This window comes from Dendrobates tinctorius, unplaced genomic scaffold, assembly GCF_039654945.1.
Source record: "Dendrobates tinctorius isolate UK_male_01 unplaced genomic scaffold, ASM3965494v1 ptg000294l, whole genome shotgun sequence".
Lineage (NCBI taxonomy): Eukaryota > Metazoa > Chordata > Amphibia > Anura > Dendrobatidae > Dendrobates > Dendrobates tinctorius.
Genome location: NW_027361961.1, coordinates 2,768,802 through 2,796,724, shown reverse-complemented (window position 1 = coordinate 2,796,724; position 27,923 = coordinate 2,768,802). Strand labels below are relative to the sequence as shown.

The window sequence follows — 27,923 nt, the reverse complement described above, 5'->3', positions numbered from 1 at the left end:
TGTACGAGGTGTACGGAGCGGAGCCGTGTGTGCGAGGTGTACGGAGCGGAGCCGTGTGTGTGTGCATGCGAGGTGTACGGAGCAGAGCCGTGTGTGTACGAGGTGTACGGAGCGGAGCCATGTGTGTACGAGGTGTACGGAGCAGAGCCATGTGTGTACGAGGTGTGCGGAGCGAAGCCGTGTGTGTACGAGGTGTACGGAGCAGAGCCGTGTGTGTATGAGGTGTACGGAGCGGAGCCGTGTGTGTACGAGGTGTACGGAACGGAGCCGTGTATGTACGAGGTGTACGGAGCGGAGCCGTGTATGTATGAGGTGTACGGAGCAGAGCCATGTGTTTACGAGGTGTACGGAACGGAGCCGTGTATGTATGAGGAGTACGGAGCGGAGCCGTGTATGTATGAGGTGTACGGAGCAGAGCCGTGTGTGCGAGGTGTACGGAGCGGAGCCGTGTGTGTGTGCGTGCGAGGTGTACGGAGCAGAGCAGTGTGTGTACGAGGTGTACGGAGCGGAGCCATGTGTGTACGAGGTGTATGGAACGGAGCCGTGTATGTATGAGGTGTACGGAGCGGAGCCGTGTATGTATGAGGTGTACGGAGCAGAGCCGTGTGTGTACGAGGTGTACTGAGCAGAGCCGTGTGTGTACGAGGTGTACGGAGCAGAGCCGTGTGTGTATGAGGTGTACGGAGCAGAGCCATGTGTGTACGAGGTGTACGGAGCGGAGCCGTGTGTGCGAGGTGTACGGAGCGGAGCCGTGTGTGTGCGTGCGAGGTGTACGGAGCAGAGCCGTGTGTGTACGAGGTGTACGGAGCGGAGCCGTGTGTGTACGAGGTGTACGGAGCGGAGCCGTGTGTGTACGAGGTGTACGGAGCAGAGCCGTGTGTGTACGAGGTGTACGGAGCGGAGCCGTGTGTGTACGAGGTGTACGGAGCGGAGCCGCGTGTGTACGAGGTGTACGGAGCAGAGCCGTGTGTGTACGAGGTGTACGGAGCAGAGCCGTGTGTGTACGAGGTGTACGGAGCAGAGCCGTGTGTACGAGGTGTACGGAGCGGAGCCGTGTGTGTGTACGAGGTGTACAGAGCGGAGCTGTGTGTGTACGAGGTGTACGGAGCAGAGCCGTGTGTACGAGGTGTACGGAGCGGAGCCGTGTGTGTGTACGAGGTGTACAGAGCGGAGCCGTGTGTGTACGAGGTGTACGGAGCGGAGCCGTGTGTGTACGAGGTGTACGGAGCAGAGCCGTGTGTCTACGAGGTGTACGGAGCGGAGCCGTGTGTGTACGAGGTGTACGGAGCGGAACCGTGTGTGTACGAGGTGTATGGAGCGGAGCCGTGTGTGAACGAGGTGTACGGAGCAGAGCCATGTGTGTACGAGGTGTACGGAGCGGAGCCGTGTGTGTACGAGGTGTATGGAGCGGAGCCGTGTGTGTACGAGGTGTACGGAGCGGAGCCGTGTGTGTGTGCGTATGAGGTGTACGGAGCAGAGCCGTGTGTGTGCGAGGTGTACGGAGCGGAGCCGTGTGTGTACGAGGTGTACGGAGCGGAGCCATGTGTGTACGAGGTGTACGGAGCGGAGCCATGTGTGTACGAGGTGTACGGAGCGGAGCCGTGTGTGTACGAGGTGTACGGAGCGGACCCTTGTGTGTACGAGGTGTACGGAGCGGAGCCGTGTGTGTGTGTGTGTGCGAGGTGTACAGAGCGGAGCCGTGTGTGTGTGTGTGTGCGAGGTGTACTGAGCGGAGCCGTGTGTGTACGAGGTGCACGGAGCGGAGCCGTGTGTGTATGAGGTGTACGGAGCGGAGCCGTGTGTGTGCGAGGTGTACGGAGCGGAGCCGTGTGTGTGTGCGTATGAGGTGTACGGAGCAGAGCCGTGTGTGTACGAGGTGTACGGAGCGGAGCCATGTGTGTACGAGGTGTACGGAGCGGAGCCGTGTGTGTACGAGGTGTACGGAGCGGAGCCGTGTGTACGAGGTGTACGGAGCGGAGCCGTGTGTGTGTACGAGGTGTACAGAGCGGAGCCGTGTGTGTACGAGGTGTACGGAGCGGAGCCGTGTGTGTACGAGGTGTACGGAGCAGAGCCGTGTGTACGAGGTGTACGGAGCGGAGCCGTGTGTGTGTACGAGGTGTACAGAGCGGAGCTGTGTGTGTACGAGGTGTACGGAGCAGAGCCGTATGTACGAGGTGAACGGAGCGGAGCCGTGTGTGTGTACGAGGTGTACAGAGCGGAGCCGTGTGTGTACGAGGTGTACGGAGTGGAGCCGTGTGTGTACGAGGTGTACGGCGCGGAGCCGTGTGTGTGTGCGTATGAGGTGTACGGAGCAGAGCCGTGTGTGTACGAGGTGTACGGAGCAGAGCCATGTGTGTACGAGGTGTACGGAGCGGAGCCGCGTGTGTACGAGGTGTACGGAGCGGAGCCGTGTGTGTACGAGGTGTACTGAGGGGAGCCGCGTGTGTACGAGGTGTACGGAGCGGAGCCGTGTGTGTACGAGGTGTACTGAGCGGAGCCGTGTGTGTACGAGGTGTACGGAGCAGAGCCATGTGTGTACGAGGTGTACGGAGCGAAGCCGTGTGTGTACGAGGTGTACGGAGCAGAGCCGTGTGTGTATGAGGTGTACGGAGCGGAGCCGTGTGTGTACGAGGTGTACGGAGCGGAGCCGTGTGTGCGAGGTGTACGGAGCGGAGCCGTGTGTGTGTGCGTGCGAGGTGTACGGAGCAGTGCCGTGTGTGTACGAGGTGTACGGAGCGGAGCCATGTGTGTACGAGGTGTACGGAACGGAGCCGTGTATGTATGAGGTGTACGGAGCGGAGCCGTGTATGTATGAGGTGTACGGAGCAGAGCCATGTGTGTACGAGGTGTACGGAACGGAGCCGTGTATGTATGAGGTGTACGGAGCGGAGCCGTGTATGTATGAGGTGTACGGAGCAGAGCCGTGTGTGCGAGGTGTACGGAGCGAAGCCGTGTGTGTGCGTGCGAGGTGTACGGAGCAGAGCCGTGTGTGTACGAGGTGTACGGAGCGGAGCCATGTGTGTATGAGGTGTACGGAACGGAGCCGTGTATGTATGAGGTGTACGGAGCGGAGCCGTGTATGTATGAGGTGTACGGAGCAGAGCCGTGTGTGTACGAGGTGTACTGAGCAGAGCCGTGTGTGTACGAGGTGTACGGAACAGAGCCGTGTGTGTATGAGGTGTACGGAGCAGAGCCATGTGTGTACGAGGTGTACGGAGCGGAGCCGTGTGTGCGAGGTGTACGGAGCGGAGCCATGTGTGTGTGCGTGCGAGGTGTACGGAGCAGAGCCGTGTGTGTACGAGGTGTACGGAGCGGAGCCATGTGTGTACGAGGTGTACGGAGCGGAGCCGTGTGTGTACGAGGTGTACGGAGCAGAGCCGTGTGTGTACGAGGTGTACGGAGCGGAGCCGTGTGTGTACGAGGTGTACGGAGCGGAGCCGCGTGTGTACGAGGTGTACGGAGCAGAGCCGTGTGTGTACGAGGTGTACGGAGCAGAGCCGTGTGTGTACGAGGTGTACGGAGCAGAGCCGTGTGTACGAGGTGTACGGAGCGGAGCCGTGTGTGTGTACGAGGTGTACAGAGCGGAGCTGTGTGTGTACGAGGTGTACGGAGCAGAGCCGTGTGTACGAGGTGTACGGAGCGGAGCCGTGTGTGTGTACGAGGTGTACAGAGCGGAGCCGTGTGTGTACGAGGTGTACGGAGCGGAGCCGTGTGTGTGCGAGGTGTACGGAGCGGAGCCGTGTGTGTACGAGGTGTACGGAGCAGAGCCGTGTGTGTACGAGGTGTACGGAGCGGAGCCGTGTGTGTACGAGGTGTACGGAGCAGAGCCGTGTGCGTGCGAGGTGTACAGAGCGGAGCCGTGTGTGTACAAGGTGTACGGAGCAGAGCCATGTGTGTACGAGGTGTACGGAGCAGAGCCGTGTGCGTGCGAGGTGTACAGAGCGGAGCCGTGTGTGTACGAGGTGTACGGAGCAGAGCCATGTGCGTACGAGGTGTACGGAGCAGAGCCGTGTGCGTGCGAGGTGTACAGAGCGGAGCCGTGTGTGTACGAGGTGTACGGAGCAGAGCCGTGTGTGTACGAGGTTTACGGAGCGGAGCCGTGTGTGTACGAGTTGTACGGAGCGGAGCCGTGTGTGTACGAGGTGTACGGAGCGGAGCCGTGTGTGTACAGGGTGTACGGAGCGGAGCCGTGTGTGTACGAGGTGTACGGAGCAGAGCCGTGTGTGTATGAGGTGTACGGAGCAGAGCCGTGTGTGTATGAGGTGTACGGAGCAGAGCCATGTGTGTACGAGGTGTACAGAGCAGAGCAGTGTGTGTGCGTGCGAGGTGTACTGAGCGGAGCCGTCTGTGTACGAGGTGTACGGAGCAGAGCCGTGTGTATACGAGGTGCGCGGTGCGGAGCCGTGTGTGTATGAGGTGTACGGAGCAGAGCCGCATGTGTACAGTGTGTATGGAGCAGAGCCGTGTGTGTGTGTGCAAGGTGTATGGAGCGGAGCCGTGTGTGTGCGAGGTGTACGGAGCGGAGCCGTGTGTGTACGAGGTGTACAGAGCGGAGCCGTGTGTGTGTGTGTGTGCGAGGTGTACTGAGCGGAGCCGTGTGTGTACGAGGTGCACGGAGCGGAGCCGTGTGTGTATGAGGTGTACGGAGCGGAGCCGTGTGTGTGCGAGGTGTACGGAGCGGAGCCGTGTGTGTGTGCGTATGAGGTGTACGGAGCAGAGCCGTGTGTGTACGAGGTGTACGGAGCGGAGCCATGTGTGTACGAGGTGTACGGAGCGGAGCCGTGTGTGTACGAGGTGTACGGAGCGGAGCCATGTGTGTACGAGGTGTACGGAACGGAGCCGTGTATGTATGAGGTGTACGGAGCGGAGCCGTGTATGTATGAGGTGTACGGAGCAGAGCCGTGTGTGTACGGGGTGTACTGAGCAGAGCCGTGTGTGTACGAGGTGTACGGAGCAGAGCCGTGTGTGTATGAGGTGTACGGAGCAGAGACATTTGTGTACGAGGTGTACGGAGCGGAGCCGTGTGTGCGAGGTGTACGGAGCGGAGCCGTGTGTGTGTGCGTGCGAGGTGTACGGAGCAGAGCCGTGTGTGTACGAGGTGTACGGAGCGGAGCCATGTGTGTACGAGGTGTACGGAGCGGAGCCGTGTGTGTACGAGGTGTACGGAGCAGAGCCGTGTGTGTACGAGGTGTACGGAGCGGAGCCGTGTGTGTACGAGGTGTATGGAGCGGAGCCGCGTGTGTACGAGGTGTACGGAGCAGAGCCGTGTGTGTACGAGGTGTACGGAGCAGAGCCGTGTGTGTACGAGGTGTACGGAGCAGAGCCGTGTGTACGAGGTGTACGGAGCGGAGCCGTGTGTGTGTACGAGGTGTACAGAGCGGAGCTGTGTGTGTACGAGGTGTACGGAGCAGAGCCGTGTGCACGAGGTGTACGGAGCGGAGCCGTGTGTGTGTATGAGGTGTACAGAGCGGAGCCGTGTGTGTACGAGGTGTACGGAGCGGAGCCGTGTGTGTCCGAGGTGTACGGAGCAGAGCCGTGTGTGTACGAGGTGTACGGAGCGGAGCCGTGTGTGTACGAGGTGTACGGAGCGGAACCGTGTGTGTACGAGGTGTATGGAGCGGAGCCGTGTGTGAACGAGGTGTACGGAGCAGAGCCATGTGTGTACGAGGTGTACGGAGCGGAGCCGTGTGTGTACGAGGTGTATGGAGCGGAGCCGTGTGTGTACGAGGTGTACGGAGCGGAGCCGTGTGTGTGTGCGTATGAGGTGTACGGAGCAGAGCCGTGTGTGTGCGAGGTGTACGGAGCGGAGCCGTGTGTGTACGAGGTGTACGGAGCGGAGCCATGTGTGTACGAGGTGTACGGAGCGGAGCCATGTGTGTACGAGGTGTACGGAGCGGAGCCGTGTGTGTACGAGGTGTACGGAGCGGACCCTTGTGTGTACGAGGTGTACGGAGCGGAGCCATGTGTGTACGAGGTGTACGGAGCGGAGCCGTATATGTATGAGGTGTACAGAGCGGAGCCGTGTGTGTGTGCGTGCGAGGTGTACGGAGCAGAGCCGTGTGTGTACGAGGTGTACGGAACGGAGCCGTGTATGTATGAGGTGTACGGAGCGGAGCCGTGTATGTATGAGGTGTACGGAGCAGAGCCGTGTGTGTACGAGGTGTACTGAGCAGAGCCGTGTGTGTACGAGGTGTACGGAGCAGAGCCGTGTGTGTATGAGGTGTACGGAGCAGAGCCATGTGTGTACGAGGTGTACGGAGCGGAGCCGTGTGTGCGAGGTGTACGGAGCGGAGCCGTGTGTGTGTGCGTGCGAGGTGTACGGAGCAGAGCCGTGTGTGTACGAGGTGTACGGAGCGGAGCCATGTGTGTACGAGGTGTACGGAGCGGAGCCGTGTGTGTACGAGGTGTACGGAGCAGAGCCGTGTGTGTACGAGGTGTACGGAGCGGAGCCGTGTGTGTACGAGGTGTACAGAGCGGAGCCGCGTGTGTACGAGGTGTACGGAGCAGAGCCGCGTGTGTACGAGGTGTACGGAGCAGAGCCGTGTGTGTACGAGGTGTACGGAGCAGAGCCGTGTGTACGAGGTGTACGGAGCGGAGCCGTGTGTGTGTACGAGGTGTACAGAGCGGAGCTGTGTGTGTACGAGGTGTACGGAGCAGAGCCGTGTGTACGAGGTGTACGGAGCGGAGCCGTGTGTGTGTACGAGGTGTACAGAGCGGAGCCGTGTGTGTACGAGGTGTACGGAGCGGAGCCGTGTGTGTACGAGGTGTACGGAGCAGAGCCGTGTGTACGAGGTGTACGGAGCGGAGCCGTGTGTGTGTACGAGGTGTACAGAGCGGAGCTGTGTGTGTACGAGGTGTACGGAGCAGAGCCGTATGTACGAGGTGTACGGAGCGGAGCCGTGTGTGTGTACGAGGTGTACAGAGCGGAGCCGTGTGTGTACTAGGTGTACGGAGTGGAGCCGTGTGTGTACGAGGTGTACGGAGCGGAGCAGTGTGTGTGTGCGTATGAGGTGTACGGAGCAGAGCCGTGTGTGTACGAGGTGTACGGAGCGGAGCCATGTGTGTACGAGGTGTACGGAGCGGAGCCGCGTGTGTACGAGGTGTACGGAGCGGAGCCGTGTTTGTACGAGGTGTACTGAGCAGAGCCGCGTGTGTACGAGGTGTACGGAGCGGAGCCGTGTGTGTACGAGGTGTACTGAGCGGAGCCGTGTGTGTACGAGGTGTACGGAGCAGAGCCATGTGTGTACGAGGTGTACGGAGCGAAGCCGTGTGTGTACGAGGTGTACGGAGCAGAGCCGTGTACGTGTGTGTACGAGGTGTACTGAGCAGAGCCGTGTGTGTACGAGGTGTACGGAGCAGAGCCGTGTGTGTATGAGGTGTACGGAGCAGAGCCATGTGTGTACGAGGTGTACGGAGCGGAGCCGTGTGTGCGAGGTGTACGGAGCGGAGCCGTGTGTGTGCGTGCGAGGTGTACGGAGCAGAGCCGTGTGTGTACGAGGTGTACGGAGCGGAGCCATGTGTGTACGAGGTGTACGGAGCGGAGCCGTGTGTGTACGAGGTGTACGGAGCGGAGCCGTGTGTGTACGAGGTGTACGGAGCGGAGCCGTGTGTGTACGAGGTGTACGGAGCGGAGCCGCGTGTGTACGAGGTGTACGGAGCAGAGCCGTGTGTGTACGAGGTGTACGGAGCAGAGCCGTGTGTGTACGAGGTGTACGGAGCAGAGCCGTATGTACGAGGTGTGCGGAGCAGAGCCGTGTGTGTGTACGAGGTGTACAGAGCGGAGCTGTGTGTGTACGAGGTGTACGGAGCAGACCCGTGTGTACGAGGTGTACGGAGCGGAGCCGTGTGTGTGTACGAGGTGTACAGAGCGGAGCCGTGTGTGTACGAGGTGTACGGAGCGGAGCCGTGTGTGTACGAGGTGTACGGAGCAGAGCCGTGTGTACGAGGTGTACGGAGCGGAGCCGTGTGTGTGTACGAGGTGTACAGAGCGGAGCTGTGTGTGTACGAGGTGTACGGAGCAGAGCCGTATGTACGAGGTGAACGGAGCGGAGCCGTGTGTGTGTACGAGGTGTACAGAGCGGAGCCGTGTGTGTACGAGGTGTACGGAGTGGAGCCGTGTGTGTACGAGGTGTACGGAGCGGAGCCGTGTGTGTGTGTGCGTATGAGGTGTACGGAGCAGAGCCGTGTGTGTACGAGGTGTACGGAGCAGAGCCATGTGTGTACGAGGTGTACGGAGCGGAGCCGCGTGTGTACGAGGTGTACGGAGCGGAGCCGTGTGTGTACGAGGTGTACTGAGTGGAGCCGCGTGTGTACGAGGTGTACGGAGCGGAGCCGTGTGTGTACGAGGTGTACTGAGCGGAGCCGTGTGTGTACGAGGTGTACGGAGCAGAGCCATGTGTGTACGAGGTGTACGGAGCGAAGCCGTGTGTGTACGAGGTGTACGGAGCAGAGCCGTGTGTGTATGAGGTGTACGGAGCGGAGCCGTGTGTGTACGAGGTGTACGGAGCGGAGCCGTGTGTGTACGAGGTGTACGGAGCAGAGCCGTGTGCGTGCGAGGTGTACAGAGCGGAGCCGTGTGTGTACAAGGTGTACGGAGCAGAGCCATGTGTGTACGAGGTGTACGGAGCAGAGCCGTGTGCGTGCGAGGTGTACAGAGCGGAGCCGTGTGTGTACGAGGTGTACGGAGCAGAGCCATGTGCGTACGAGGTGTACGGAGCAGAGCCGTGTGCGTGCGAGGTGTACAGAGCGGAGCCGTGTGTGTACGAGGTGTACGGAGCAGAGCCGTGTGTGTACGAGGTTTACGGAGCGGAGCCGTGTGTGTACGAGTTGTACGGAGCGGAGCCGTGTGTGTACGAGGTGTACGGAGCGGAGCCGTGTGTGTACAGGGTGTACGGAGCGGAGCCGTGTGTGTACGAGGTGTACGGAGCAGAGCCGTGTGTGTATGAGGTGTACGGAGCAGAGCCGTGTGTGTATGAGGTGTACGGAGCAGAGCCATGTGTGTACGAGGTGTACAGAGCAGAGCCGTGTTTGTGTGTGCGTGCGAGGTGTACTGAGCGGAGCCGTCTGTGTACGAGGTGTACGGAGCAGAGCCGTGTGTGTACGAGGTGCGCGGTGCGGAGCCGTGTGTATATGAGGTGTACGGAGCAGAGCCGCATGTGTACAGGGTGTATGGAGCAGAGCCGTGTGTGTGCAAGGTGTATGGAGCGGAGCCGTGTGTGTGCGAGGTGTACGGAGCGGAGCCGTGTGTGTACGAGGTGTACAGAGCGGAGCCGTGTGTGTGTGTGTGTGCGAGGTGTACTGAGCGGAGCCGTGTGTGTACGAGGTGCACGGAGCGGAGCCGTGTGTGTATGAGGTGTACGGAGCGGAGCCGTGTGTGTGCGAGGTGTACGGAGCGGAGCCGTGTGTGTGTGCGTATGAGGTGTACGGAGCAGAGCCGTGTGTGTACGAGGTGTACGGAGCGGAGCCATGTGTGTACGAGGTGTACGGAGCGGAGCCGTGTGTGTACGAGGTGTACGGAGCGGAGCCATGTGTGTACGAGGTGTACGGAACGGAGCCGTGTATGTATGAGGTGTACGGAGCGGAGCCGTGTATGTATGAGGTGTACGGAGCAGAGCCGTGTGTGTACGTGGTGTACTGAGCAGAGCCGTGTGTGTACGAGGTGTACGGAGCAGAGCCGTGTGTGTATGAGGTGTACGGAGCAGAGCCATGTGTGTACGAGGTGTACGGAGCGGAGCCGTGTGTGCGAGGTGTACGGAGCGGAGCCGTGTGTGTGTGCGTGCGAGGTGTACGGAGCAGAGCCGTGTGTGTACGAGGTGTACGGAGCGGAGCCATGTGTGTACGAGGTGTACGGAGCGGAGCCGTGTGTGTACGAGGTGTACGGAGCAGAGCCGTGTACGAGGTGTACGGAGCGGAGCCGTGTGTGTACGAGGTGTACGGAGCGGAACCGCGTGTGTACGAGGTGTACGGAGCAGAGCCGTGTGTGTACGAGGTGTACGGAGCAGAGCCGTGTGTGTACGAGGTGTACGGAGCAAAGCCGTGTGTACGAGGTGTACGGAGCGGAGCCGTGTGTGTGTACGAGGTGTACAGAGCGGAGCTGTGTGTGTACGAGGTGTACGGAGCAGAGCCGTGTGTACGAGGTGTACGGAGCGGAGCCGTGTGTGTGTACGAGGTGTACAGAGCGGAGCCGTGTGTGTACGAGGTGTACGGAGCGGAGCCGTGTGTGTGCGAGGTGTACGGAGCGGAGCCGTGTGTGTACGAGGTGTACGGAGCGGAGCAGTGTGTGTGTGCGTATGAGGTGTACGGAGCAGAGCCGTGTGTGTACGAGGTGTACGGAGCGGAGCCATGTGTGTACGAGGTGTACGGAGCGGAGCCGCGTGTGTACGAGGTGTACGGAGCGGAGCCGTGTTTGTACGAGGTGTACTGAGCAGAGCCGCGTGTGTACGAGGTGTACGGAGCGGAGCCGTGTGTGTACGAGGTGTACTGAGCGGAGCCGTGTGTGTACGAGGTGTACGGAGCAGAGCCATGTGTGTACGAGGTGTACGGAGCGAAGCCGTGTGTGTACGAGGTGTACGGAGCAGAGCCGTGTACGTGTGTGTACGAGGTGTACTGAGCAGAGCCGTGTGTGTACGAGGTGTACGGAGCAGAGCCGTGTGTGTATGAGGTGTACGGAGCAGAGCCATGTGTGTACGAGGTGTACGGAGCGGAGCCGTGTGTGCGAGGTGTACGGAGCGGAGCCGTGTGTGTGCGTGCGAGGTGTACGGAGCAGAGCCGTGTGTGTACGAGGTGTACGGAGCGGAGCCATGTGTGTACGAGGTGTACGGAGCGGAGCCGTGTGTGTACGAGGTGTACGGAGCGGAGCCGTGTGTGTACGAGGTGTACGGAGCGGAGCCGTGTGTGTACGAGGTGTACGGAGCGGAGCCGCGTGTGTACGAGGTGTACGGAGCAGAGCCGTGTGTGTACGAGGTGTACGGAGCAGAGCCGTGTGTGTACGAGGTGTACGGAGCAGAGCCGTGTGTACGAGGTGTACGGAGCAGAGCCGTGTGTGTGTACGAGGTGTACAGAGCGGAGCTGTGTGTGTACGAGGTGTACGGAGCAGACCCGTGTGTACGAGGTGTACGGAGCGGAGCCGTGTGTGTGTACGAGGTGTACAGAGCGGAGCCGTGTGTGTACGAGGTGTACGGAGCGGAGCCGTGTGTGTACGAGGTGTACGGAGCAGAGCCGTGTGTACGAGGTGTACGGAGCGGAGCCGTGTGTGTGTACGAGGTGTACAGAGCGGAGCTGTGTGTGTACGAGGTGTACGGAGCAGAGCCGTATGTACGAGGTGAACGGAGCGGAGCCGTGTGTGTGTACGAGGTGTACAGAGCGGAGCCGTGTGTGTACGAGGTGTACGGAGTGGAGCCGTGTGTGTACGAGGTGTACGGAGCGGAGCCGTGTGTGTGTGTGCGTATGAGGTGTACGGAGCAGAGCCGTGTGTGTACGAGGTGTACGGAGCAGAGCCATGTGTGTACGAGGTGTACGGAGCGGAGCCGCGTGTGTACGAGGTGTACGGAGCGGAGCCGTGTGTGTACGAGGTGTACTGAGTGGAGCCGCGTGTGTACGAGGTGTACGGAGCGGAGCCGTGTGTGTACGAGGTGTACTGAGCGGAGCCGTGTGTGTACGAGGTGTACGGAGCAGAGCCATGTGTGTACGAGGTGTACGGAGCGAAGCCGTGTGTGTACGAGGTGTACGGAGCAGAGCCGTGTGTGTATGAGGTGTACGGAGCGGAGCCGTGTGTGTACGAGGTGTACGGAGCGGAGCCGTGTGTGTACGAGGTGTACGGAGCAGAGCCGTGTGCGTGCGAGGTGTACAGAGCGGAGCCGTGTGTGTACAAGGTGTACGGAGCAGAGCCATGTGTGTACGAGGTGTACGGAGCAGAGCCGTGTGCGTGCGAGGTGTACAGAGCGGAGCCGTGTGTGTACGAGGTGTACGGAGCAGAGCCATGTGCGTACGAGGTGTACGGAGCAGAGCCGTGTGCGTGCGAGGTGTACAGAGCGGAGCCGTGTGTGTACGAGGTGTACGGAGCAGAGCCGTGTGTGTACGAGGTTTACGGAGCGGAGCCGTGTGTGTACGAGTTGTACGGAGCGGAGCCGTGTGTGTACGAGGTTTACGGAGCGGAGCCGTGTGTGTACAGGGTGTACGGAGCGGAGCCGTGTGTGTACGAGGTGTACGGAGCAGAGCCGTGTGTGTATGAGGTGTACGGAGCAGAGCCGTGTGTGTATGAGGTGTACGGAGCAGAGCCATGTGTGTACGAGGTGTACAGAGCAGAGCCGTGTTTGTGTGTGCGTGCGAGGTGTACTGAGCGGAGCCGTCTGTGTACGAGGTGTACGGAGCAGAGCCGTGTGTGTACGAGGTGCGCGGTGCGGAGCCGTGTGTATATGAGGTGTACGGAGCAGAGCCGCATGTGTACAGGGTGTATGGAGCAGAGCCGTGTGTGTGCAAGGTGTATGGAGCGGAGCCGTGTGTGTGCGAGGTGTACGGAGCGGAGCCGTGTGTGTACGAGGTGTACAGAGCGGAGCCGTGTGTGTGTGTGTGTGCGAGGTGTACTGAGCGGAGCCGTGTGTGTACGAGGTGCACGGAGCGGAGCCGTGTGTGTATGAGGTGTACGGAGCGGAGCCGTGTGTGTGCGAGGTGTACGGAGCGGAGCCGTGTGTGTGTGCGTATGAGGTGTACGGAGCAGAGCCGTGTGTGTACGAGGTGTACGGAGCGGAGCCATGTGTGTACGAGGTGTACGGAGCGGAGCCGTGTGTGTACGAGGTGTACGGAGCGGAGCCATGTGTGTACGAGGTGTACGGAACGGAGCCGTGTATGTATGAGGTGTACGGAGCGGAGCCGTGTATGTATGAGGTGTACGGAGCAGAGCCGTGTGTGTACGTGGTGTACTGAGCAGAGCCGTGTGTGTACGAGGTGTACGGAGCAGAGCCGTGTGTGTATGAGGTGTACGGAGCAGAGCCATGTGTGTACGAGGTGTACGGAGCGGAGCCGTGTGTGCGAGGTGTACGGAGCGGAGCCGTGTGTGTGTGCGTGCGAGGTGTACGGAGCAGAGCCGTGTGTGTACGAGGTGTACGGAGCGGAGCCATGTGTGTACGAGGTGTACGGAGCGGAGCCGTGTGTGTACGAGGTGTACGGAGCAGAGCCGTGTACGAGGTGTACGGAGCGGAGCCGTGTGTGTACGAGGTGTACGGAGCGGAACCGCGTGTGTACGAGGTGTACGGAGCAGAGCCGTGTGTGTACGAGGTGTACGGAGCAGAGCCGTGTGTGTACGAGGTGTACGGAGCAAAGCCGTGTGTACGAGGTGTACGGAGCGGAGCCGTGTGTGTGTACGAGGTGTACAGAGCGGAGCTGTGTGTGTACGAGGTGTACGGAGCAGAGCCGTGTGTACGAGGTGTACGGAGCGGAGCCGTGTGTGTGTACGAGGTGTACAGAGCGGAGCCGTGTGTGTACGAGGTGTACGGAGCGGAGCCGTGTGTGTGCGAGGTGTACGGAGCGGAGCCGTGTGTGTACGAGGTGTACGGAGCAGAGCCGTGTGTGTACGAGGTGTACGGAGCAGAGCCGTGTTTGTACGAGGTGTACGGAGAGGAGCCGTGTGTGTACGAGGTGTACGGAGCAGAGCCGTGTGCGTGCGAGGTGTACAGAGCGGAGCCGTGTGTGTACGAGGTGTACGGAGCAGAGCCATGTGTGTACGAGGTGTACGGAGCAGAGCCGTGTGCGTGCGAGGTGTACAGAGCGGAGCCGTGTGTGTGTACGAGGTGTACGGAGCAGAGCCGTGTGTGTACGAGGTTTACGGAGCGGAGCCGTGTGTGTACGAGTTGTACGGAGCGGAGCCGTGTGTGTATGAGGTGTACGGAGCGGAGCTGTGTGTGTACGGGGTGTACGGAGCGGAGCCGTGTGTGTACGGGGTGTACGGAGCAGAGCCGTGTGTGTATGAGGTGTACGGAGCAGAGCCGTGTGTGTATGAGGTGTACGGAGCAGAGCCATGTGTGTACGAGGTGTACAGAGCGGAGCCGTGTGTGTGTGTGCGTGCGAGGTGTACTGAGCGGAGCCGTCTGTGTACGAGGTGTACGGAGCAGAGCCGTGTGTGTACGAGGTGCGCGGTGCGGAGCCGTGTGTGTATGAGGTGTACGGAGCAGAGCCGCATGTGTACAGGGTGTATGGAGCAGAGCCGTGTGTGTGTTTGCAAGGTGTATGGAGCGGAGCCGTGTGTGTGCGAGGTGTACGGAGCGGAGCCGTGTGTGTACGAGGTGTACAGAGCGGAGCCGTGTGTGTGTGTGTGCGAGGTGTACTGAGCGGAGCCGTGTGTGTACGAGGTGCACGGAGCGGAGCCGTGTGTGTATGAGGTGTACGGAGCAGAGCCGTGTGTGTACGAGGTGTACGGAGCAGAGCCGTGTGTACGAGGTGTACGGAGCGGAGCCGTGTGTGTGTACGAGGTGTACAGAGCGGAGCTGTGTGTGTACGAGGTGTACGGAGCAGAGCCGTGTGTACGAGGTGTACGGAGCGGAGCCGTGTGTGTGTACGAGGTGTACAGAGCGGAGCCGTGTGTGTACGAGGTGTACGGAGCGGAGCCGTGTGTGTGCGAGGTGTACGGAGCGGAGCCGTGTGTGTACGAGGTGTACGGAGCAGAGCCGTGTGTGTACGAGGTGTACGGAGCGGAGCCGTGTGTGTACGAGGTGTACGGAGCAGAGCCGTGTGCGTGCGAGGTGTACAGAGCGGAGCCGTGTGTGTACAAGGTGTACGGAGCAGAGCCATGTGTGTACGAGGTGTACGGAGCAGAGCCGTGTGCGTGCGAGGTGTACAGAGCGGAGCCGTGTGTGTACGAGGTGTACGGAGCAGAGCCATGTGCGTACGAGGTGTACGGAGCAGAGCCGTGTGCGTGCGAGGTGTACAGAGCGGAGCCGTGTGTGTACGAGGTGTACGGAGCAGAGCCGTGTGTGTACGAGGTTTACGGAGCGGAGCCGTGTGTGTACGAGTTGTACGGAGCGGAGCCGTGTGTGTACAGGGTGTACGGAGCGGAGCCGTGTGTGTACGAGGTGTACGGAGCAGAGCCGTGTGTGTATGAGGTGTACGGAGCAGAGCCGTGTGTGTATGAGGTGTACGGAGCAGAGCCATGTGTGTACGAGGTGTACAGAGCAGAGCCGTGTGTGCGTGTGCGTGCGAGGTGTACTGAGCGGAGCCGTCTGTGTACGAGGTGTACGGAGCAGAGCCGTGTGTGTACGAGGTGCGCGGTGCGGAGCCGTGTGTATATGAGGTGTACGGAGCAGAGCCGCATGTGTACAGGGTGTATGGAGCAGAGCCGTGTGTGTGTGTGCAAGGTGTATGGAGCGGAGCCGTGTGTGTGCGAGGTGTACGGAGCGGAGCCGTGTGTGTACGAGGTGTACAGAGCGGAGCCGTGTGTGTGTGTGTGTGCGAGGTGTACTGAGCGGAGCCGTGTGTGTACGAGGTGCACGGAGCAGAGCCGTGTGTGTATGAGGTGTACGGAGCGGAGCCGTGTGTGTGCGAGGTGTACGGAGCGGAGCCGTGTGTGTGTGCGTATGAGGTGTACGGAGCAGAGCCGTGTGTGTACGAGGTGTACGGAGCGGAGCCATGTGTGTACGAGGTGTACGGAGCGGAGCCGTGTGTGTACGAGGTGTACGGAGCGGAGCCATGTGTGTACGAGGTGTACGGAACGGAGCCGTGTATGTATGAGGTGTACGGAGCGGAGCCGTGTATGTATGAGGTGTACGGAGCAGAGCCGTGTGTGTACGGGGTGTACTGAGCAGAGCCGTGTGTGTACGAGGTGTACGGAGCAGAGCCGTGTGTGTATGAGGTGTACGGAGCAGAGCCATGTGTGTACGAGGTGTACGGAGCGGAGCCGTGTGTGCGAGGTGTACGGAGCGGAGCCGTGTGTGTGTGCGTGCGAGGTGTACGGAGCAGAGCCGTGTGTGTACGAGGTGTACGGAGCGGAGCCATGTGTGTACGAGGTGTACGGAGCGGAGCCGTGTGTGTACGAGGTGTACGGAGCAGAGCCGTGTACGAGGTGTACGGAGCGGAGCCGTGTGTGTACGAGGTGTACGGAGCGGAGCCGCGTGTGTACGAGGTGTACGGAGCAGAGCCGTGTGTGTACGAGGTGTACGGAGCAGAGCCGTGTGTGTACGAGGTGTACGGAGCAGAGCCGTGTGTACGAGGTGTACGGAGCGGAGCCGTGTGTGTGTACGAGGTGTACAGAGCGGAGCTGTGTGTGTACGAGGTGTACGGAGCAGAGCCGTGTGTACGAGGTGTACGGAGCGGAGCCGTGTGTGTGTACGAGGTGTACAGAGCGGAGCCGTGTGTGTACGAGGTGTACGGAGCGGAGCCGTGTGTGTGCGAGGTGTACGGAGCGGAGCCGTGTGTGTACGAGGTGTACGGAGCAGAGCCGTGTGTGTACGAGGTGTACGGAGCAGAGCCGTGTGTGTACGAGGTGTACGGAGAGGAGCCGTGTGTGTACGAGGTGTACGGAGCAGAGCCGTGTGCGTGCGAGGTGTACAGAGCGGAGCCGTGTGTGTACGAGGTGTACGGAGCAGAGCCATGTGTGTACGAGGTGTACGGAGCAGAGCCGTGTGCGTGCGAGGTGTACAGAGCGGAGCCGTGTGTGTGTACGAGGTGTACGGAGCAGAGCCGTGTGTGTACGAGGTTTACGGAGCGGAGCCGTGTGTGTACGAGTTGTACGGAGCGGAGCCGTGTGTGTATGAGGTGTACGGAGCGGAGCTGTGTGTGTACGGGGTGTACGGAGCGGAGCCGTGTGTGTACGGGGTGTACGGAGCAGAGCCGTGTGTGTATGAGGTGTACGGAGCAGAGCCGTGTGTGTATGAGGTGTACGGAGCAGAGCCATGTGTGTACGAGGTGTACAGAGCGGAGCCGTGTGTGTGTGTGCGTGCGAGGTGTACTGAGCGGAGCCGTCTGTGTACGAGGTGTACGGAGCAGAGCCGTGTGTGTACGAGGTGCGCGGTGCGGAGCCGTGTGTGTATGAGGTGTACGGAGCAGAGCCGCATGTGTACATTGTGTATGGAGCAGAGCCGTGTGTGTGTTTGCAAGGTGTATGGAGCGGAGCCGTGTGTGTGCGAGGTGTACGGAGCGGAGCCGTGTGTGTACGAGGTGTACAGAGCGGAGCCGTGTGTGTGTGTGTGCGAGGTGTACTGAGCGGAGCCGTGTGTGTACGAGGTGCACGGAGCGGAGCCGTGTGTGTATGAGGTGTACGGAGCAGAGCCATGTGTGTACGAGGTGTACAGAGCGGAGCCGTGTGTGTGCGAGGTGTACGGAGCGGAGCCGTGTGTGTGTGCGTATGAGGTGTACGGAGCAGAGCCGTGTGTGTACGAGGTGTACGGAGCGGAGCCATGTGTGTACGAGGTGTACGGAGCGGAGCCGTGTGTGTACGAGGTGTACGGAGTGGAGCCCTGTGTGTGCGAGGTGTACGGAGCGAAGCCGTGTGTGTACGAGGTGTACTGAGTGGAGCCGCGTGTGTACGAGGTGTACGGAGCGGAGCCGTGTGTGTACAAGGTGTACTGAGCGGAGCCGTGTGTGTACGAGGTGTACGGAGCAGAGCCATGTGTGTACGAGGTGTACGGAGCGAAGCCGTGTGTGTACAAGGTGTACGGAGCAGAGCCGTGTGTGTATGAGGTGTACGGAGCAGAGCCATGTGTGTACGAGGTGTACGGAGCGGAGCCGTGTGTGCGAGGTGTACGGAGCGGAGCCGTGTGTGTGTGCGTGCGAGGTGTACGGAGCAGAGCCGTGTGTGTACGAGGTGTACTGAGCGGAGCCATGTGTGTACGAGGTGTACGGAATGGAGCCGTGTATGTATGAGGTGTACGGAGCGGAGCCGTGTATGTATGAGGTGTACGGAGCAGAGCTGTGTGTGTACGAGGTGTACTGAGCACAGCCGTGTGTGTACGAGGTGTACGGAGCAGAGCCGTGTGTGTATGAGGTGTACGGAGCAGAGCCATGTGTGTACGAGGTGTACGGAGCGGAGCCGTGTGTGCGAGGTGTACGGAGCGGAGCCGTGTGTGTGCGTGCGAGGTGTACGGAGCAGAGCCATGTGTGTACGAGGTGTACAGAGCGGAGCCATGTGTGTACGAGGTGTACGGAACGGAGCCGTGTATGTATGAGGTGTACGGAGCGGAGCCGTGTATGTATGAGGTGTACGGAGCAGAGCTGTGTGTGTACGAGGTGTACTGAGCAGAGCCGTGTGTGTACGAGGTGTACGGAGCAGAGCTGTGTGTGTATGAGGTGTACTGAGCAGAGCCATGTGTGTGTACGAGGTGTACGGAGCGGAGCCGTGTGTGTACGAGGTGTACGGAGCGGAGCCGTGTGTGTACGAGGTGTACGGAGCAGAGCTGTGTGTGTACGAGGTGTACTAAGCAGCGCCATGTGTGTGTACGAGGTGTACGGAGCAGAGCCATGTGTGTACGAGGTGTATGGAGCGGAGCCGAGTGTGTACGAGGTGTATGTAGCAGAGCTGCGTGTGTATGGGGTATGCGGAGCAGAGCCGTTTGTGTATGGGGTGTGTGGAGCAGAGCCATGTGTGTATAGAGTGGAGCCATGTGTGTACGGGATGTATGGAGCGGAGCCAAGTGTGTACGAGGCATACAAAGCAGGCTTTTCCCACTGACACAGGAGTACACGGAGGAGCCCAGAGGAGCACTTTAAAACTCACACATGACGTTCCACCGGAAGTGATGTACTGGAAGCTGACCGGATATGAGGTAATTTCATGAGGAGATTATGACGGAACCATGGAGGCACTTCAGGGAATGCTTCAGATCCATCACCATGTCCTCCTCCGACAGCGCGGACAGCAGGATCGCCTTGGAGTCAAGGATGCAAGCCATGTGAGCAGATCATGATATGTCCTGCATCGGGAGGCTCAGGTGGGCATTACAATGGGAGACGAGTTGCTATAGTATCTTTATAGAATCTTCCTTTATTTCTTTCTCTCTCTCTCTGTTTCTTTCTCTGTTCTTTCCTTCTCTCTCTGTTTCTTTCTCTGTTCTTTCTGTTTCTTTCTCTTTGTTCTTTCTTTCCCTCTCTTTTTCTTTCTCTGTTCTTTCTTTCTAATCTTTCTTTTTTCTTTCTCTCTCTGTTCTTTCTTTCCCCTCTTTCTTTCTCTTTCCCCTTTCTTTCTTTTTTCTCTCTGTTCTTTCTTTCTTTCTTTCTTTCTTTCTCTCTCTCTGTTCTTTCTTTCTTTCCCCTCTTTCTTTCTCTGTATTTCTCTGTTCTTTCTTTCCCCTCTTTCTTTCTCTCTGTTCTTTCTTTCTTTTTTCTCTTTCTTTCTCTCTGTTCTTTCTTTCCCCTCTTTCTCTCTATCGCTCTGTTCTTTCTTTCTTTCCCCTATTTCTTTCTTTCTTTCTCTCTCTTTTCTTTCTTTCTTTTCTATTTCTTTCTCTCTCTCTATTTCTTTCCTTCCCCTTCCTTTCTCTCTTTGTTTTTTCTTTCATTCCCCTCTTTCTTTCGCTCTCCCTGTTCTCTTTTTCTTTCCCCTCTTTCTTTCTCTCTGTTCTTTCTTTCTCCCTCTCTGTTCCTTTTTATCTGTTCTCTATCTCTATTCTTTCTTTCCCCTCTTTCTTTGTCTCTCTGTTCTTTTTTTCAGTCCCCTCTTTCTTTTTCTCTGTTCTTTCTTTATTTCTCCTCTTTCTTTCTCTGTTCTTTTTTCTTTCCCTCTCTCTGTTCTTTCTTTCCCTTTTTTTCTCTCTCTAATCTTTCTTTTTTCATTCTCTCTCTCTGTTCTTTCTCTCTCTGTTCTTTCTTTCCCCTCTTTCTTTCTATTTATTTCCCCTCTTTCTCTCTCTCTGTTCTTTCTTTCCCCTCTTTCTTTCTCTCTCTTCTTTCTTTCCCTTCTTTCTTTCTCGCTCTGTTCTTTTTTTCTTTCCCCTCTTGTTTCTTTCTTTCTCTGTTCTTTCATTACCCTTTCTTTCTCTCTGCTCTTTCTTTCTTCTCTTTCTTTCTCTCTCTGTTCTTCCTTTCTCTTTCTCTCTCTGTTTTTTCTTTTTATCTATTCTCTCTCTGTTCTTTCTTTCCCCTCTTTCTTTGTTTCTTTCTTTCCCCTTTCTTTCTCTCTCTTTTTCTCTGTTCTTTCTTCTCTTTCTATTTCATTCCCCTCTTTCTTTCTCTCTGTTCTTTCTCTTTCTTTACTTCTTCCTCTCTCTTCTTTCTTTCTTTCCCCTCTTTCTTTTTCTCTGTTTTTCTTTCCCCTCTTTCTTTCTCTCTCCTTCTGTTCTTTTTTTCTGTCCCCTCTTTCTTTCTCTGTTCTTTTTTTCTTTCCCCTCTTTCTTTCTCTCTGTTCTTTCTTTCTCTCCTCTGTTCCTTTTTATCTGTTCTCTATCTCTATTCTTTCTTTCCCCTCTTTCTTTGTCTCTCTGTTCTTTTTTTCAGTCCCCTTTCTTTCTCTCTGTTCTTTCTTTATTTCTCCTCTTTCTTTCTCTGTTCTTTTTTCTTTCCCTCTCTCTCTGTTCTTTCTTTCCCTCTCTTTCTTTCTCTCTCTAATCTTTCTTTTTTCATTCTCTCTCTCTGTTCTCTCTCTCTCTCTCTGTTCTTTCTTCCCCCTCTTTCTTTCTATTTATTTCCCCTTTCTTTCTCTGTTCTTTCTTTCTTTCCCCTCTTTCTTTCCCCTTTCTTTCTCTCTCTCTCTGTTCTTTCTTTCCCCTCTTTCTCTCTCTGTGTTCTTTCTTTCTCTGTTCTTTTTTTCTTTGCCCTCTTGTTTCTTTCTTTCTCTTCTTTCATTCCCCTTTCTTTCTCTCTGCTCTTTCTTCTCTTTCTTTCTCTCTCTGTTCTTCCTTTCTCTTTCTCTCTGTTCTTTCTTTTTATCTATTCTCTCTCTCTGTTCTTTCTTTCCCCTCTTTCTTTCTCTCTATGTTCTTTCTTCTTTCTCTCTGTCCTTTCTTTTCTCTCTGTTCTTTCTTTCTATTTATTTCCCCTCTTTCTTTCTCTCTGTTCTTTCTCTTTCTTTACTTCTTTCTCTCTTTTCTTTCATTCCCCTCTTTCTTTTTCTGTTTTTCTTTCCCCTCTTTCTTTCTTTCACTCTCCTGTTCTTTTTTTCTGTCCCCTCTTTCTTTCTCTCTCTGTTCTTTCTCTCTGATCTTTTTTCTTTCCCCTCTTTCTTTCTCTCTCTCTGTTCTTACTTTCTCTTTCTCTCTATGTTCTTTCTTTTTATCTGTTCTCTCTCTGTTCTTTCTTTCCCCTCTTTCTTTCTCTCTCTGTTTTTTCTTTCTCTCTCTGTGTTCTTTTTTTCTGCCCCGTTTCTTTCTCTCTGTGTTCTTTATTTCTTTTTCTCTGTTCTTTCTTTCTTTGCCCTCTTTCTTTCTATCTGTTCTTTCTTTCTTTCCTTCCCCTTTATTTCTCTCTGTTCTTTCTTTCCCCTCTTTCTTTCTCTCTATGTTCTTTCTTCTTTCTCTCTGTCCTTTCTTTCTCTCTTGCTCTCCGTTTTCTTTTTTCTCTCTCTCTCTTTTCTTTCTCTCTTTTCCTCAGTACCTGTCAGTGTGCCCACAGTACCAGCCACTGTGCCCATAATGCCAACCACTGTGCCCTCCGTACCAGTTACTGTGATCAGCAGTGATTTATGGGTGCGGTTGGGCGTGGCCAGGGGTGTGACTAGTTGTTAACCCCTTAAGCCCCAAGGGTGGTTTGCACGTTCATGACCGGGCCAATTTTTACAATTCTGACCACTGTCCCTTTATGAGGTAATAACTCTGAAATGCTTCCATGGATCCCGGTGATTCTGACACTGTTTTCTTGTGACATATTGTACTTCATGTTAGTGGTAAAATTTCATTCAAATAACTTGCGTTTATTTGTGAAAAAAAACAGAAATTTGGCGAAAATTTTGAAAATTTCGCAATTTTCCACTTTGAATTTTTATGCCCTTAAATCACAGAGATACAGCACACAAAAAACTTGATAAGTAACATTTCCCACATGTTTACTTTACATCAGCACAATTTTGGAACCAAAATTTTTTTTTGTTAGGACATTATGGGCACTATATACAGTGACTGATGTGCACTATATACTGTGACTGATGAGCACTATATACCCCGACTACTCAGCTGAGGTTGAGATGCAAAGAATGCGGTATGGTGGGGTGAAGAAAAGGTTGAGAGATATGGAACTGGCGTACCCTACTTTGTATCCTGCTAAGCTCAAGGTTGTGGCCCTGGGATCTGTTCATTTTTTTCCAACTCTGGAGGAGGCAACTAAGTGGCTGGACTTGAAGGATCAGAGCTAGTAAAGGAAGGGAGAAGTGAGAAGATGCGCTGAGAGACCTGGCGTGTCGTATACTTGTGAAAGAGGAAAGATGGATGGTGCTCTTATATAGAGAATTTTTGTTCCTGCTTCTAGTTATCATGATTGCTGGAGGGACTGTAGATGATAGCACATATAAGCGGAGGAGAAATGGAGGGATTGAAAGTAATTTGAAATTTCGAGATAACGTTTGTGAGTTGGCTAGGTATAGAGTTACCCACTCTCTGGTTTAGAGAGGAGAAACACATTGGTAATGGTTTGTTATGTTCAACAGTGGGGAGGGAGGGGGGAAGCCCTTCAGGCTATGGGTTGTTCTAGGGGTTCTTGGGAGAACTGTCCTCTATGGGATTGGGAATGTATGCATATAGGAGAATATGGTGCGTGATAAGATTAAAACTATTAATTGGAATGTGATGGGATTGTCTGATGGAAGGCGAAGAGTGGCGATTTTGGACTATATTATGAAGGGGGGGCCGGATTTGATATGCCTTCAAGAGACACATTTGATTAGGGAAAATGTGGAGATATTGAAGACAAGATGGATCGGGAAGGCATATCACTCTATGTACTCTTCATACGCTAGGGGGGGTCTAGGTAATGATGGAAGCGTCCACACCCTTTGAGGAAATTGAAAGCCATGTCGACAGTGAAGGCCAATACGTTTTTTAATTTGCAAAATTTATGAACAATTGCTATGTATAGTGGCCATGTACATACCACCTCCATACTCAGGGAAGATCCAGGAGGTGATAGAGTTGTACAAAAGGGGTGCGGGGTTACCTTTGTTAATTATTGGCGATTTTAATAATGTGATGGATGAGGGATGGGACAGACATAAACAGGGAATAGGAAAATTCGACTGAAAATTGACATCATTTGGGAACTATGTGAAACAGCTTGGAATGATAGATCTGTGGCGGGTAAGAAATGAGGATGTGGTGTGTTACTCCTGCTACTCATGGATTTCTCTCGCGAATTGATCTGGTGCTAGATAATGAATTATTGACACAATCGATTTGTGGAGTGGAATATCTTCTGAGAGTGATCTCGGACAATAAGCCTCTGGAGTTGCTTATTAAAAAGATGGGGGGAAGGTCTAGACAGGGGCGTGAGTGGAGGCTCCATCCACTATGGATAGAACATATTAATATGGAAGCAATAAAGGGGGAGCTAGACAAATATTGGCCAGATTAACGAAGGTAGTGCTGACAGGTGAGTGGTGTGGGATGCCATGAAGGCATATTTGAGGGGTCTTTAGTTTCTAAAACTAGATCGGAAGACTGGGCAGTGATGGAAGCTTTAGAAGGGGCAGAAAGGGAACTGATAGTGAACCCATCAGTGGAGAGTCAGAACGGGCTCAAGGAAGCTCAGGAGGGAGTCATCAAACTATATATAAAGAGAATAGAGTGGAAAAGAGCTTTCCAGAAGGCACAATTCTACAATGAGGAAGAAAGGGTGGGGCATTTGCTATCAGTAGTGGCAGCAGCACAGAGGAAATCCTCATTTGTATACAAGCTGAAGATGGATGAGGGGATGGAGGTGGTGGATACAGAGGATATACGGGAAGTTTTTAGTCGGTTTTACGAGCAGCTATATACTTCTAAGTCAGGAGCCTCATCTGCAGAGATGAAAGGGTTTCTTGGGGCGGTGGTACTCCCTCGGATTGTAGAGAGTGACAGGAAGAGATTGGAAGAGCCTGTAACACAAGAGGAGGTTGAAATAGCTATAATGTCTATGACAAATAATAGGGCTCCAGGGGCGGACGGACTTCCGGGCGAGATCTATAAACAGTTGGTTGAGATGGTAGCAACTAGACTAAAGGCGGTCTTTGAGGAGGCTTTGGAGTGTGGTGCACTGCTGTTGTCCATGAGGGAGGCTGTGGTAGTCGTCATCCCTAAGGAAGGTGGAGACCCGAAGTTGGCAGAGTCCTACAGACCCATTTCGTTGCTGACGGCAGATGTAAAAATTCTGGCCAACCGATTAATGAGTGTGGTGCAAGACCTTGTCCACCCCGATCAATCTGGACTTATGTTGAACAGGACTACATCGACAAACATACTTAGACTCTACCTTAACCTGCAGCTGCCTCGGATAACGGGGGTCATAGAGTAGTAGTATCATTGGATGCGCGTAAAGCATTTGACAGTATCAAATAGAGTTATCTTTGGAAGGTATTGGAGTGCTTGGGATTTGGACCAACCTTCATATCATGGATACAGCTGTTGTACACATCCCCAACTGCTAGGGTCAGAGTTAATGGGCAGACATCCAGACAATTTGCTCTTCATAGGTTGACCAGACAGGGGTGTCCACTGTCTCCGCTGCTTTTTGCATTGGCGGTGGAGCCCCTGGCACAGACGATTAGAAAGGCAGCCTAGGTCAGGGGGTTTAAATATGGACCTTTAGAGGAAAAAATAGCTTTATATGCAGATGATGTGCTGCCTTTCCTGGACAACCCTGATGAATCCTTGCAGGGTGTGATGAGCATCATTGGGAAATTTGGGGCTATGTCGGGCCTGGAAATCAATTGGGAGAAATCCAATATTCTAGCTGTGGACGGTAGTGGCGGTTTCTATGAGGCTCCAAAAAGACATATGTGGACTACAGTATGTGTGTAGTGATGGGGAAACAAAAGGAGTTATGTCAGGTATTTATAAGGACTTAATGCACACCTTTTTAACTAATTACCTGATTAAGGCTAAAGAGAAGTGGGAAGACAAATTGGGGCCAATAGAAGAGGATAAGTGGGAGGCGATTATGGAATATACAGTTAGGTCCATATATATTTGGACAGAGGCAACATTTTTCTAATTTTGGTTCTAGACATTACCACAATGAATTTTAAACAAAACAATTCAGATGCAGTTGAAGTTCAGACTTTCAGCTTTCATTTGAGGGTATCCACATTAAAATTGGATGAAGGGTTTAGGAGTTTCAGCTCCTTAACATGTGCCACCCTGTTTTTAAAGGGACCAAAAGTAATTGGACAATTGATTCCAAGGCTATTTCATGGACAGGTGTGGGCAATCCGTTATGTCATTCTCAATTAAGCAGATAAAAGGCCTGGAGTTGATTTGAGGTGTGGTGCTTGCATTTGGAAGGTTTTGCTGTGAAGGAAACATCGGTCAAAGGAGCTCTCCATGCAGGTGAAACAAGCCATCCTTAAGCTGCAAAAACAGAAAAAACTAATCCAAGAAATTGCTACAACATTAGGAGTGGCAAAATCTACAGTTTGGTTTATCCTGAGAAAGAAGAAAGCACTGGTGAACTCATCAATGCAAAAATACCTGGGCGCCCACGGAAGACAACAGTGGTGGATGATCACAGAATAATCTCAATGGTGAAGAGAAACCCCTTCACAACAGCCAACCAAGTGAACAACACTCTCCAGGAGGTAGGCGTATCAATATCCAAATCTACCATAAAGAGAAGACTGCATGAAAGTAAATACAGAGGGTTCACTGCACGGTGCAAGCCACTCATAAGCATCAAGAATAAAAAGGCTAGACTGGACTTTGCTAAAAAACATCTAAAAAAGCCAGCACAGTTCTGGAAGAACATTCTTTGGACAGATGAAACCAAGATCAACCTCTACCAGAATGATGGAAAGAGAAAAGTATGGCGAAGGCGTGGTACAGCTCATGATCCAAAGCATACCACATCATCTGTAAAACACGGCGGAGGCAGTGTGATGGTTTGGGCATGTATGGCTGCCAGTTGCACTGGGTCACTAGTGTTTATTGATGATGTGACACAGGACAGAAGCAGCAGAATGAATTCTGAGGTATTCAGAGCCATACTGTGTGCTCAGATCCAGCCAAATGCAGCCAAACTGATTGGTCGTCGTTTCATACTACAGATGAACAATGACCCAAAACATAAAGCCAAAGCAACCCAGGAGTTCATTAAAGCAAAGAAGTGGAATATTTTTGAATGGCCAAGTCAGTCACCTGATCTCAATCCAATTGAGCATGCATTTCACATGTTAAAGACTAAACTTCTGACAGAAAGGCCCACAAACAAACAGCAACTGAAAACCACCGCAGTGAAGGCCTGGAAGAGCATCAAAAAGAAGGAAACACAGCGTCTGGTGATGTCCATGAGTTCAAGACTTCAGGCAGTCATTGCCAACAAAGGGTTTTCAACCAAGTACTAGAAATGAACATTTTATTTACAATTATTTAATCTGTCCAATTACTTTTGGTCCCTTTAAAAACAGGGTGGCACATGTTAAGGAGCTGAAACTCCTAAATCCTTCATCCAATTTTAATGTGGATACCCTCAAATGAAAGCTGAAAGTCTGAACTTCAACTGCATCTGAATTGTTTTGTTTAAAATTCATTGTGGTAATGTCTAGAACCAAAATTAGAAAAATGTTGTCTCTGTCCAAATATATATGGACCTAACTGTATACCCCAATTGTGACTGAGTGAGCCAGGTAGACTCTCACAAATGTATGTGCTCCATAGAGTATATAGGACACCTGAAAGACTATTTAGCGCAGGACTGAGACTGACTTCTGGATGCCCTCATTGCCAGGCTGATGGGGCCGGGATCTTACACATGTTGTGGCAGTGCTCCAGACTGGACAGTGGTTATTAACACTATAGAGGGAGTGTATGACTGTAGAATTGAGAGGGATCCTGTGGTTTGTATTTTGGGTTATGTGGAGTAGATTCAGATTCAAAATCAGTTCAAATTGGGGATAGCTAGATTGTTATACATTGCACGCAAATTAATAGCCAGGCACTGGATAAATGAAGAACCGCCGACGATACAAGAATTTATTAGACAATCAGACTTTATTGTAAATATGGAAAAAGGTATTTATGCCAAGAGAAAAAGGGAAAAAATGTTCACTTAATTGTGGACACCGTGGGTGGAGAGACGATGATCCTGAAAGGATGACGTACTTCTGAGTATATGATGCTGTTTTTTCTATAAGGGGGGAGGGAGGGAATGCGCTGTAATTGAAAATATGCGACCTTGTTGGACATTGTAATATCTGGACTTTGTTCTCTGTTTGAATTTTGTTAATACAAATTTATCTGATTCAAAAGAAAAAACATTTTGCTAACTAAATCTATTATTCATAAGAGTAATGTAGTTAAATCCTGTGGTCAATTATGTAAAGTGCAAAACTAATGTGCAAATAACAAAACAAGAAACCAACAAACATAAACACACATGTAACCAATCAGTACAATAAAAATAAGGTGATTTTGTGAGGTCAGAAAAACAATCTGAAAACAACAAAGAGTATTGCACACAATCTATGGAACTGAACCATAATAATAAATACGTATTTACAAAAATGTAAGAACAAACAATAGTGCACATTGAGCTAAGAAATAAGCCCTGATATTAAAAAGGGACGTAATTATAAATATAAGCAAAACAAACACTGTGCCAAGAACTGAGGCCTAATATTAAAGGGCCATTCCAATCTTGGGTACAGATAGGTGCAAATCCCATAACTGAAACATTACTAGCACATATGTTATATCTCTCTAATGTTTATGACATTGGGTCAGTAAACCTATAGTCAGGCAAGGCCTCTCAGAGGGGAACATACGGGCAATAATAGACTAATGTATAACTGTCTATGGTTATATGTGTGGAACAGGCAGTCATCTTAGCTTCTG

General features: G+C 53.9%; 1 protein-coding gene across 1 annotated transcript in view; it reads right to left on the bottom strand.

Annotated features, from left to right (window-relative positions):
* The window catches only part of LOC141073006 (uncharacterized), a 115,558-nt gene that overhangs the window by 15,414 nt on the left and 72,221 nt on the right, over nt 1–27,923 (bottom strand). The window lies entirely within an intron of this gene.